General features: G+C 42.7%; 1 protein-coding gene and 1 pseudogene across 1 annotated transcript in view; one reads left to right on the top strand and one right to left on the bottom strand.

Annotated features, from left to right (window-relative positions):
- LOC118885142 overlaps window positions 1-10676 on the bottom strand; it is a 584965-nt pseudogene that overhangs the window by 408261 nt on the left and 166028 nt on the right.
- The window catches only part of LOC118885106 (zinc finger protein 836-like), a 271742-nt gene that overhangs the window by 162612 nt on the left and 98454 nt on the right, over window positions 1-10676 (top strand). The gene's annotated exons all lie outside the window — the stretch shown is intronic.

Genomic DNA, 10676 nt, shown 5'->3' with positions numbered 1-10676 from the left:
AATAAATTGCCTAAGGTATTTTTATCCTAGATTAATAAAAATGGGTGTTTGGAAGTGTTTATCAGATGATATAACTAAGCAATTTACTAGAAGAGCAATTATCGATAGGCTCTTAAAATCTCAATTTCAAATTGTGGTATTAAGCAATGTGATGTTACATGGTTAATTTTCTACTGTAATATATACATATATATTTTTTTGGCTGCACCACACAGCTTAGGGGATCTTGGTTCCTTATCCAGGTATCGAACCCGGTCCCTGCATTGAAAGAGCAGAGTTCTAACCTCTGGACTGCCAGGGAATTCCAGAAAAAAAGTTTTTTTTGAATACAGTTTTTTCTTAGCATTACTTTTTTCTTTCCCCACATATTTCCCTTGTTTTAAACCAAAGGATCTCTAAATCATTGGGTGGTTTTAGGATTCCTGTGAAATGAAAATGAACATAACTCAATGAGAGGTAGAAAGTAGAGGCACTGTAAATATGAAGGGAGTTCCTTTAGGACTTTAATTCCATGGAAGCCTTTAGGACTTTAGTTCATTTTGGAATGTCATGAGGGTAAACTGAAATCTTTGAATGTGGGAGTTGGCTGTGGTCAGGTGTTTCAAAATCCAGTATGTGGAGTTTAGGAAGCACACAGCGAAACCAAAAGGATTAATGAGATAGACCCCAAGAGTCCAACTATAGTTTGTAACAAGGAGACAATCTCCATTGCCAAATGCCTGGAAGCCATTCTGCCATTTCCCAGTGATGTATTGACATTCAAAGGCAGAGCTCCTTGCAGAGAAAATAAGATTTGTGCTATTTTTAGCATGACAACTGATACCCATTATGCTCCACTTAGACTTTGTTACTAAACAAAATAATATAGATTCTTTGATAAGTGATCTTTAAAAAAAAAATTATTTATTTATTTGGTTGTGCTGGGTCTTATTTGCGGCAGGAGGGCTCCTTAGTTGTGGCATGTGAACTCTTAGTTGCGGCATGCATGTGGGATCTAGTTACCTGACCAGGGATCCAACCTGGGCCCCCTGCATTGGGAGCATGGATTCTTAACCACTGCACCACCAGGGAAGTCCCCTTTAATAAGTGATCTTAATTTTTATTTCTATTGTCTTTCATATTACACTTCAAATACAAGTCACTGTTATTAATGCGTTATGCATAGTAACTTACTGAATTTTCATCTCTGAAAAAAGTACTTATTCTCGTTTCAGAAATGAAGGAATTTAGGACAAAGACAGGTTTAAAGACTCATTCAGTTCCATCCCAGCAAGTGGCTGAATCAGGATATGAAGCGGGTTGTGTGTTGTAATCATGAGTAATGATTATTCAATAGTAAAGCTGTTTCCTTTCCATATTAACCTACGTGGAGGAAGTTTATTGGTCTTACATTTTGGTTTTGTTCGTAATTGTATTTCCCCACAGTGTTGATGTGAAAGAAAGATGATTTATTGGATAATTCGGGTCAGTTATTGTATACTCATTTAGATTCGATACATCCTCAATTGGTCCTCTGCAGGATTGCATGAAGACTTACCAGCAGGTATGTCTGCATTGGAAAAGATTTAACATAATATCCAGTTCATCCACATCTGTGTACTGTCTCCATGCCCAATGCAAATGACAAGTCACATGTGGTTCTCTCTCCCAAGTAACAGAAAACAGAAGACCCTTCATCAAGTCAATAAAGAGTAACTTAGGGACTTCCCTGCTGGTCCAGTGTTTAAGACTTCGCCTTCCAATGCAGTGGGTGTGGGTTTGATCCCTGGTTGGAGAGTTAAGATCCCACATGCCTCGCGGCGAAAAAATCAAAACATAAAACAGAAGCGATATTGTAACAAACTCAGTAAAGACTTAAAAATGGTTCACATCAAAAAAAAGTCTTAAAAAAAAGAGTAGCTCATGTCTCACCAGCTTTTTTTTTTTTTTTTTAAGTTGAGCCTTTATTTACTTATTTATAGGCTGCGTTGCATCTTCGTTGATGCACGCAGGCTTTCTCTAGTTGCGGCAAGCAGGGGCTACTCTTCGTTGCGGTGAGCAGGCTTCTCATTGCTGTGGCTTCTCGTTGCAGAGCATGGGCTCTAGGCGCACAGGCTTCAGTATTTGCAGCACGTGGGCTCAGTAGTTGTGGCTCGTGGGCTCTAGAGCGCAGGCTCAGTATTTGTGGCGCACGGCCTTAGTTGCTCCATGGAGTGTGGGATCTTCCCGGACCAGGGCTTGAACCCATGTTCCCTGCATTGGCAGGTGGATTCTTAACCACTGTGCCACCAGGGAAGTCCTCACCAGCTTACTTCTGTGATAAGAAGATACACTTCGCATGACTTAGTCCTCCAGTCTCAGATGCTAGGTCTTGTCCCTGAGTCTCTGGAGCTGAGCAGAGTGTTGAGTTTGGCCTCCTGCTTGAATGTGAAGAGAAAATGGAAAAGCTGTTCTTCAGGGTGTGAGTAAGAAATAGCACTTACTACTTAGGGAGAGTTTTGTATTTGTTATTCTAGTTTGTAATACAGAGAAACGCCCAGTGCAGGAAATATTTCTGAATCCACCGCCCCACAGCAACCACTTGGAGACCCAAGTTTCCAGGCCTCTGAATTGCTTTCTCCTCGCTAGCAGGATATGGGCGCAACTTGCTGGCAAAACAGCTTTTTTGAAACCGTTTTCATCTTGCGGAAACAGCTTCCAGCATAAGTGGCCCACAAAATTTTAAGCTTTTACCTTAAAACTGTCACAGAGGACTTTCCTGGTGGCACAGTGGTTAAGAATCTGCCTGCCAATGCAGGGGACACGGGTTCGAGCCCTGGTCTGGGAAGATCCCACATGCCATTGAGCAACTAAGCCCATGAGCCACAACTACTAAGCCTGTGCTCTAGAGCCCGCGAGCCACAACTACTGAGCCTGCATGCTGCAACTAATGAAGCCTGTGCGCCTAGAGCCCATGCTCTGCAATGAGAAGCCACAGCAATGAGAAGCCTGTGCACCGCAAGGAAGAGTAGCCCCTGCTCCCCGCAACTAGAGAAAGACCTCGCACAGCAACGAAGACCCAACGCAGCCAAAAATAAATAAATTAAAAAAAAAAAAAAACCAAAAACTGTCACTAACTTAAAATAAGCAGGTCAAGGTCCAGGGAAGCACCTCCTTCCCCGGGTTAGCCCTACAGTCCTCCTTGCGCTGACCTGATCTCCCTACTCGCCCCACCCCCACCCCCGCCCAGCCCTGCTTCTCTCTGCCCACACTTTCCTCTGGAACCGGAATTGGAGTACACGGGGTGAAGTTCACACTTCACAGTCTCCTTTTCTGTAAGTTTGTGCTGCGTGGTCCCCCTTATTCTGTCTTCAGGGTCTTGGGAAAGGCTCGACCTTGTATCCCAGCATCCGGGATACAAGTAAATCCAGATATCACCTACAGGTCCGTTCCAGGTCGTGTATGTTTTCCTTTGGGTTTAAATTCACCCTGAAGCTGGTCCCTGCCCTTGGCTTTTCTGCCATTCGTCCACGTGGGAGCTGCCTTTCAACATTCTCTTGCTTGAAACCCTTTACCAGGACTTCCCTGGTGATCCAGTGGCTAAGGCTCCGTGCTCCCAATGCAGGGGCCCTGGGTTCCATCCTTGGTCAGGGAACTTGATCCCACATGCGGCCACTGAGAGTTCGCATGCCACAACTAAAGTTCCCTGCATTCCGCAACTAAAGGTCTTGCATGCTGCAACGAAGATCTCGCAGGCAGCAGGGAAGATCCCGCACGTGGCAACAAAGATACCGTGTGCTGCATAAATAAGTAAATACCCTTTACTACATCTACCCCCACCAGCCTCGACCTCTCCGCCCCTGGAGGGCAGTGCTGGCTTCCCCGCTCCTGGAGAGGCCTCGTCCTCTCCCTGGTCCTGGGATTCTGGAGAGCTCGCCACGCCCCCTCCACCCTTCCAGACCCTTGCGTCTTCCTGTGGCTGGTCCTCCTCTGCAGACCTCCCCTTTGTAGTCGGTCCTTCCCCTTATCCCGTTGTGGAGGTGACCTGGGTCAGCCATGTGACAGCCATTGTTTTTCTGTCTTCAGCGCAATTGGAAAATGTTTTCTTCCGGTAGGCAGGCATCTTTTTCAGTCGCATCCTTGCAAATAGGTAGGCGAGGGGGATCAGGAGAAGCAGAGACAGAGAAGGACTGAGAAAGAAAAAGTGAGGAGAGAAGAGTGTGGGAAAACCGATGAGAATATAGATGACGGCTGAGGATCCTGCAAAGAGACAGTAACGTAAAAGAAATTTAGCCTTGAAAGTCACAGTTCTCTAAAATAAAAAAAGTAATTGAAACAGGATCTGAAGGGGTAGGAGAGTAACACGGGGAGAGGAGTCCTGAGTCAGTGATAGGAGGGGGAACAACAGTGGTGAAGCGCTTCACGCAGTGCGTCGGGGGCAAGGATAAAGGAGTTGGAAACTTGGCATTCAGGGCATCGTGATGCTGGGAGAGAAGCAGGAAAACTAGTGATTGGAGGAGCAGAGGAAGAGAGCAAGCTGGAAGGAAGCATAGCCACCTGGGGTGCCCGAGAATGGGGTGGAAGTGAGCCTAACAGGGATAGAAGGGGTGTACCCCCAAAGGCACAGAGGGAGCAGAGATGGGAAAGAAAGGCAGAAAGACAGAGAGATTTAAGGCAAAGACGGAGGGAGAGGGGCTTCCCTGGTGGCGCAGTGGTTGGGAGTCCGCCTGCCAATTCAGGGGACACGGGTTCGAGCCCTGGTCCGGGAAGATCCCACATGCCGCGGAGCAACTAGGCCCGTGAGCCACAACCACTGAGCCTGCGCGTCTGGAGCCTGTGCTCCGCAACGGGAGAGGCCACGGTAGTGAGAGGCCCGCGCACCGCGATGAAGAGTGGCCCCCGCTCTCCGCAACTGGAGAAAGCCCTCGCGCAGAAACGAAGACCCAACACAGCCGAGAATAAATAAATTAATTAATTTTAAAAAAATCTTAAAAAAAAAAAGATTGAGGGGAAAGAGAAATAAGAGAGGAAACAAGTTGGAGAGCAGGCATGACACGTGTGAGGGTCGAAATAGGAGGGCAGGAACACCAGTAGAGCAGAGGGGAACAAAAAGAAAGAGAGAAATAGGGAGATAGATAAACAGAACGAAATGGAAATACATAGTAGTGTATTTAGAGGGAGGGAAACTGGATTCAGGTGGGCGGTGCCTTTGGATATGGATGATTAATTTGTGATAAATTGATTTGTGGCTTCAGAATCTAATAAATTTCAAATTTGTTGCCTCAGGTTAGTTATACAGATGAGGATGACAATTGCAAAACTGTCTATGAGGTTTGTGCATTTAGTAGTCATTTGTTTCAGAAGACAATACCCTTTTGTAATTCCTCTTCAGCCCGGGGGCAGTGACTTGACTCAGACAGTTGTCCGTCACCCCCTTCCCTTTTCCTGACATGGGGTAGAGGAGAAGTGGGGAAAGAAACGCCTATCACCACAAGGTGCCTCTTTAAAGCAATGTTAAAACTCTTGGGGGTTTTTTTTTGGACTGGATTTACTTTTTTTTTTTTCTTTCTTACAGTTAATTATTTGGAGTTTGAAATAAATCTTAATATGTCCAATTTCTACTTTTCTATAAATAATTACTGACTTCTGAACTTAGCTTTGGTGGCCTTCTATAATTAACTCATGTCGTTCTTTTCTACATCTAATAGAGTCTCAATTATTTAAATCTTTGACACCAGCATTTTAATTTTTTTATTTTTATGTTTTTTTTTTTTGACCACGCCGCATGGCTTCTGGGATCTTTGTTCCCCGAACAGGGATTGAACCCGCTCCCTCGGCAGTGAAAGCGCAGAGTCCTAACCACTGGACCACCAGGGAATTCCTGACACCAGAAATTTTAGATTTAATGTAATTCACAAATTATTTCCCGTTAAATATTTTTGACATTTGTTTGATGTTTGTGTGCTTCCTCCTCTTTATCTGAGATCTTGGAAAAGTACTTCAGTAAGTAATAAATAATTTTAGTCTATTTTGATGAGTACTTGACAAAGATGTCAAATATCTTTTATATTAACATTCAAAATCTAGTTTAAGCAGTTCCCTTCTATTCCATCTTCCTCCTTTTTCTGTGATCTGTTGAAATGGCGAGATGTGAGATGATGTTTCCATCAGGTCCCTCTTAACTGTCCTCTGCAAATGAAGGAAGGACTGGATTGACTTGGTCCCTTCTTCCATCAGAGCCCCTGTGTTCATGATGAAGAAGTTTGCTCATAGTTTATTTCTGAGCCGACCCCTAAAAAGGTTTTCAGCTATGTTTTGCTATTCTGTATTTTTAAATTATGTTACTGTGATTTTTCTGGAGAAGAATTACCAGAATTCTTCCTATCATCACTGCACCCATGTTCTCCAGGCCTTCGTCTTCTCTCGGCTGGACAGCGCATCACAATCTCCTTGTCTGGGATCTGTCCACCCTCCCATTTGTTCCCTGTAAGAGCCCTTCCCTCCTCCCCATACAAACCTCCCCTTCTCCCTGTAGCCCTCAATCTGAAGCCTAAGCTCCTGGAATGCCATTCAAGCTTGGTAATCAGTGTGATCAGTTCTTGAACGAGAAGTTTCCATTGCTGAAGCGCATGAAAGATGGTGTTTTAAGTGAGAGGGGAAATAAGGACAAACTCTATCCACTGGCCCCTCAGGTGGCCTTTTCAGAATTCCATTACACATGGTTCTATTCACTCATTGTAGACCTCTTCAGAAATGTCTCCCGTCTGGGCCTCAGGGAGCCCACTTGTAACATGGAGATGAGAGACTAGACCAGAAACTCTCAGTTTGAGCAACACTGACACCTGAAATGATTGGCCAGATTGGCTGTGTTTCTGTGTGTGGCAGTTCTTTTTGGAGAGAGTATCTAACTGTACTTAATATTTAAAATGGGACTCAGTCCTCAAAAATGAAAAAGAAAAACAAAAATGCTAGGATGGAGGCAGGAATGGGAGGGGTCAGAGTAAGAGAGACAATAGTCAGATGGCTTCTGCAAATGAACACATTTTATTTATAAAGCTCAATGGCAAACTTTTAACATACCCACTTTCCTGTTTTCTACCCATGTGCTTTCGATTTAGGAGTTCTAGGAAAAGAGCTTCATTTCTGCATATTATACTGTTCGCTGTGTATTCAGAAGGAGGCAAGCAGTGGGTGAATTTTTGAAATATTTTTCTAGACCCATCGGTCATGTCCTCAATCCTCAGGTGAACAAAGAACTAGTTTTCAGGAAAAGCCACAGCAGATCATGTTTCTTTTTTCCTATGTGGAGGAATTTCTGCTTCTCATTTGAATATTTTACCCACTTTGTAGCAAGAGAAAGAGCCCTAGGCTGTGGATAGTGAGGTGAATGCCTTTGGGGATGTACTGAAGTGTGAACACAGGTCAGATCTCAGAAGGGCTGAGGGGAAGCCTCCTTATTAATAGTGTTTGAGAAACTCTCCCCTCTTTGGCGAGTTCTATGGGAATACAGAAGTTTATTTATTATTTGAACTCTCATAGGAATTCTTTTTTTTTTAAATTTATTTATTTTATTTATTTATTTATGGCTGCGTTGGGTCTTTGTTACTGCTCAAGGGCTTTCTCTAGTTGCGGCGAGCAGGGGCTACTCTTCATGGCGGTGCGCGGGCTTCTCATTGAGGTGGCTTCTCTTGTTGCGGAGCACGGGCTCTAGGCACGCGGGCTTCAGTAGTTGTGGCATGTGGGCTCAGTACTTGTGGGTTGCGGGCTCTAGAGTGCAGGCTCAGTAGTTGTGGCACACGGGCTTAGTTGCTCCGCGGCATGTGGGATCTTCCCGGACCAGGGCTCGAACTCTCGTCCCCTGCATTGGCAGGCGGATTCTTAACCACTGCGCCACCAGGGAAGCCCTCATAGGAATTCTTGTCCAAAGCTTATCACTTTCTCCATCCATATGTAAAATAAATGTGTTCTTTCACCCTCCATTGGTGCTGCAGCTCCACCAGAGACAAGGGAAAGTCTTGGTCATGAGCTGCTATACTTGCCATCTGGCTCCTGTGAACTCATCGTTGCTTGACTTGGAGGAGGTTGAGGCTGGCTGATTTTTGGGTTTTTTTTCCTTCATACATTATCGCATTTTTATTAGTTTCATTTACTGATGTCTCTTTGTTGTGGTGACAGCCGGGGTCGGGGGAGGTACTCAACTTTCTCATGTGCGAAGGGTGTGATATTGACTGAAGATGATGGTGAAAATTCTTCAATGTGCTCCGGCGGGCTTAGGCAGCATGTGGTGAAATTTTGAAGCCAGTTCCCGTGCCTAGAACCGGCCCAGCACGGACCAGGAGGTGCTCTGTGGAGGGAGGAAAGCATCCCCTCCCCGGCAGTGGTACCTTGCCCAGGGACTTTTAGGAAAAAAAGTTGAAACATCATAATTCGAAAAGACACATGCACCCCAGTGTTCATTGCAGCACTATTTACAACAGGCAGGACATGGAAGCAACCTAAGTGTCCATCAACAGAGGAATGGATAAGGCAGATGTGGTACTTATATACAATGGAATATTACTCAGCCATAAAAAGAATGAAATAATGCTATTTGCAGCAACATGGATGGACCTAGAGATTATACTGAGAGAAGTCAGACAGAGAAAGACAAATATCATATGATATCGCTTATATGTGGAATCTAAAAAGAAGTGTACAAATGAACTTACCTACAAAACAGAAATAGAGTTATAACAATTTTGGTCTTAAAATAACCTCTAGGGTTTTATTCAGTTTATATAGTTCACAGACCTCTGACTTGATGATTTAGAGCAACATCTTTCAACACTTAATGATTTCTCTTGCACGTGACAGGGACAGACACAACAGAAGCACAATGAACATACAGGGTCCTTCAGTGCCATCCAAACTCAAATGCTGAGGTTCCTGGGCAAGTTTTTTATTATCATTATTGGTTTAAATTTCTAATATTCCATTTTTCAAATATAACGTGTATTTATTATTTTTTGAATTTTGCTTGATATCATATTATGTAGAGACAATGTTAGACTTTACTCCAAGTCTGTAACTCTGGAAAATATTGAAGGTTAAAGACCTCCCTTTCTTCTTTTGCGTGGAAGGAAACAGTTTATTTGCTAAGAAGTACACTTCCCCGTTAATTTCAGTAAGACTCGTGATAGCCTCCTTGTTTACTTAGAAACCAGCCAGATGAGAATCCTCCAAATTCCCATCCATTGCCTTATTGTTTGTCTTCAGTTATCTTTGGGTATAATGGCAGTTACCATGATTTAATCAAAATTTACTTATGCTTTTCTCCTCTCCCAAGGGGCCTATGTTTTGAACCCCTTTTAAGCATTGTAATTCAGAACAACAGCGCTGCAGGAACTTAACCGAGCATAGGTGACTTTAGTGTAAAACACCCCCCGAGTATGTAAGCTCATGCCACCTGGTCATCCACTACACCGTATGGGAGTTTTCCCACTTGTTGACCTCTTGGTGTAAAAAAAAAAGTTCTTTTCTGGTCTGAATTTTAAGGCTTTACAGATTTTACGGCTGGAGCATTCTCTATATTGTAATAATCACTTGGAATAAAACCTGTCCCTACCTAAGTTTGACAGTGGTAAATATTTCAGTCATTCCATCTGAACACAAAAATGTATATTTTTTAATTTTCTAGGACAGGGTTTGTGTGTGTGTGTGTCTCAAACTATATCCTTGTGTTTTTTACATTTTTGAATTGTTTGCATCTGTTTCATAATGAAATACAGGGAGACATACCAAAATCTTCCTGTGAGTTAGGAAATTTAGTGGTTTTTTTCCCTTGTGAATATATATTTTCCTGCAACAAAACTCTCCATTCAAAAAATGACTTTCCCCTATAATTGGCTTCTCCTCTATTCTTCTGTGTTTAATGAAAAGTTCCACTATCGACTCATTTCTTTGCTTGGAATCATGGAAGTCCATGCTGAAATGGCTTTTTTGCCAACATGGCTAGTTAGAAATATTGTATAATACAGAGTAATCTACCTAATAGAGTTCACAAAATTTGAGTCACTGCAACTTTTAAAATGTGACATATCTTCTTGTATTTATATATGTGCTACACCAGGACATTCTCCTTACTGAATACCCTTAGAAATATTGCAACTTAATTATTCTTTAGATGGAAATAAATCCCAATGTCTTCTAAAGGCTGTATATTTTATAGGCTCTTTTATCCACACTTGACAGAACTTTTCGAAATAAAAAACCAAAGAGCTAAAATATATTACAATTTGAATATAGAAAGTGAAACTTCCTAATTACCCTCATAATGAACATATAGTCAGTCTGAAATTACATTGTTTAGTTATTATATACTTAACTATAATTTCATAAACAAGTTTTTCTGAAAGATATTTAAAGGTAACTCTCAAAAGTGTGGAATAGGATTTCCCTGGCGGTCCAGTGGTTAAGACTCCACACTTGCAGTGCTGGGGGCTTGGGTTTGATCCCTTGTCAGGGAACTAAGATCCCACATCCCCTTGGGAGTGGCCAAAAATTAAAACAACAACAACAACAAAAAGTGTGGAATAGAGCAGGTATTTTAATGAATAATGCAGTTTTTAAAAAAAGATTTATTTATTATTAATTAATTTATTTAATTTATTTTTGGCTGCGTCCGGTCTTAGTTGCGGCACTCGGGATCTTTGTTGAGGCTTGCAGGATCTTTTATCGTG

Source organism: Balaenoptera musculus, chromosome 19 (assembly GCF_009873245.2).
Source record: "Balaenoptera musculus isolate JJ_BM4_2016_0621 chromosome 19, mBalMus1.pri.v3, whole genome shotgun sequence".
Taxonomy (NCBI): Eukaryota; Metazoa; Chordata; class Mammalia; order Artiodactyla; family Balaenopteridae; genus Balaenoptera; species Balaenoptera musculus.
Note: the sequence above shows the minus strand (reverse complement) of the source record. Positions and strands in the feature narration are given on the sequence as shown.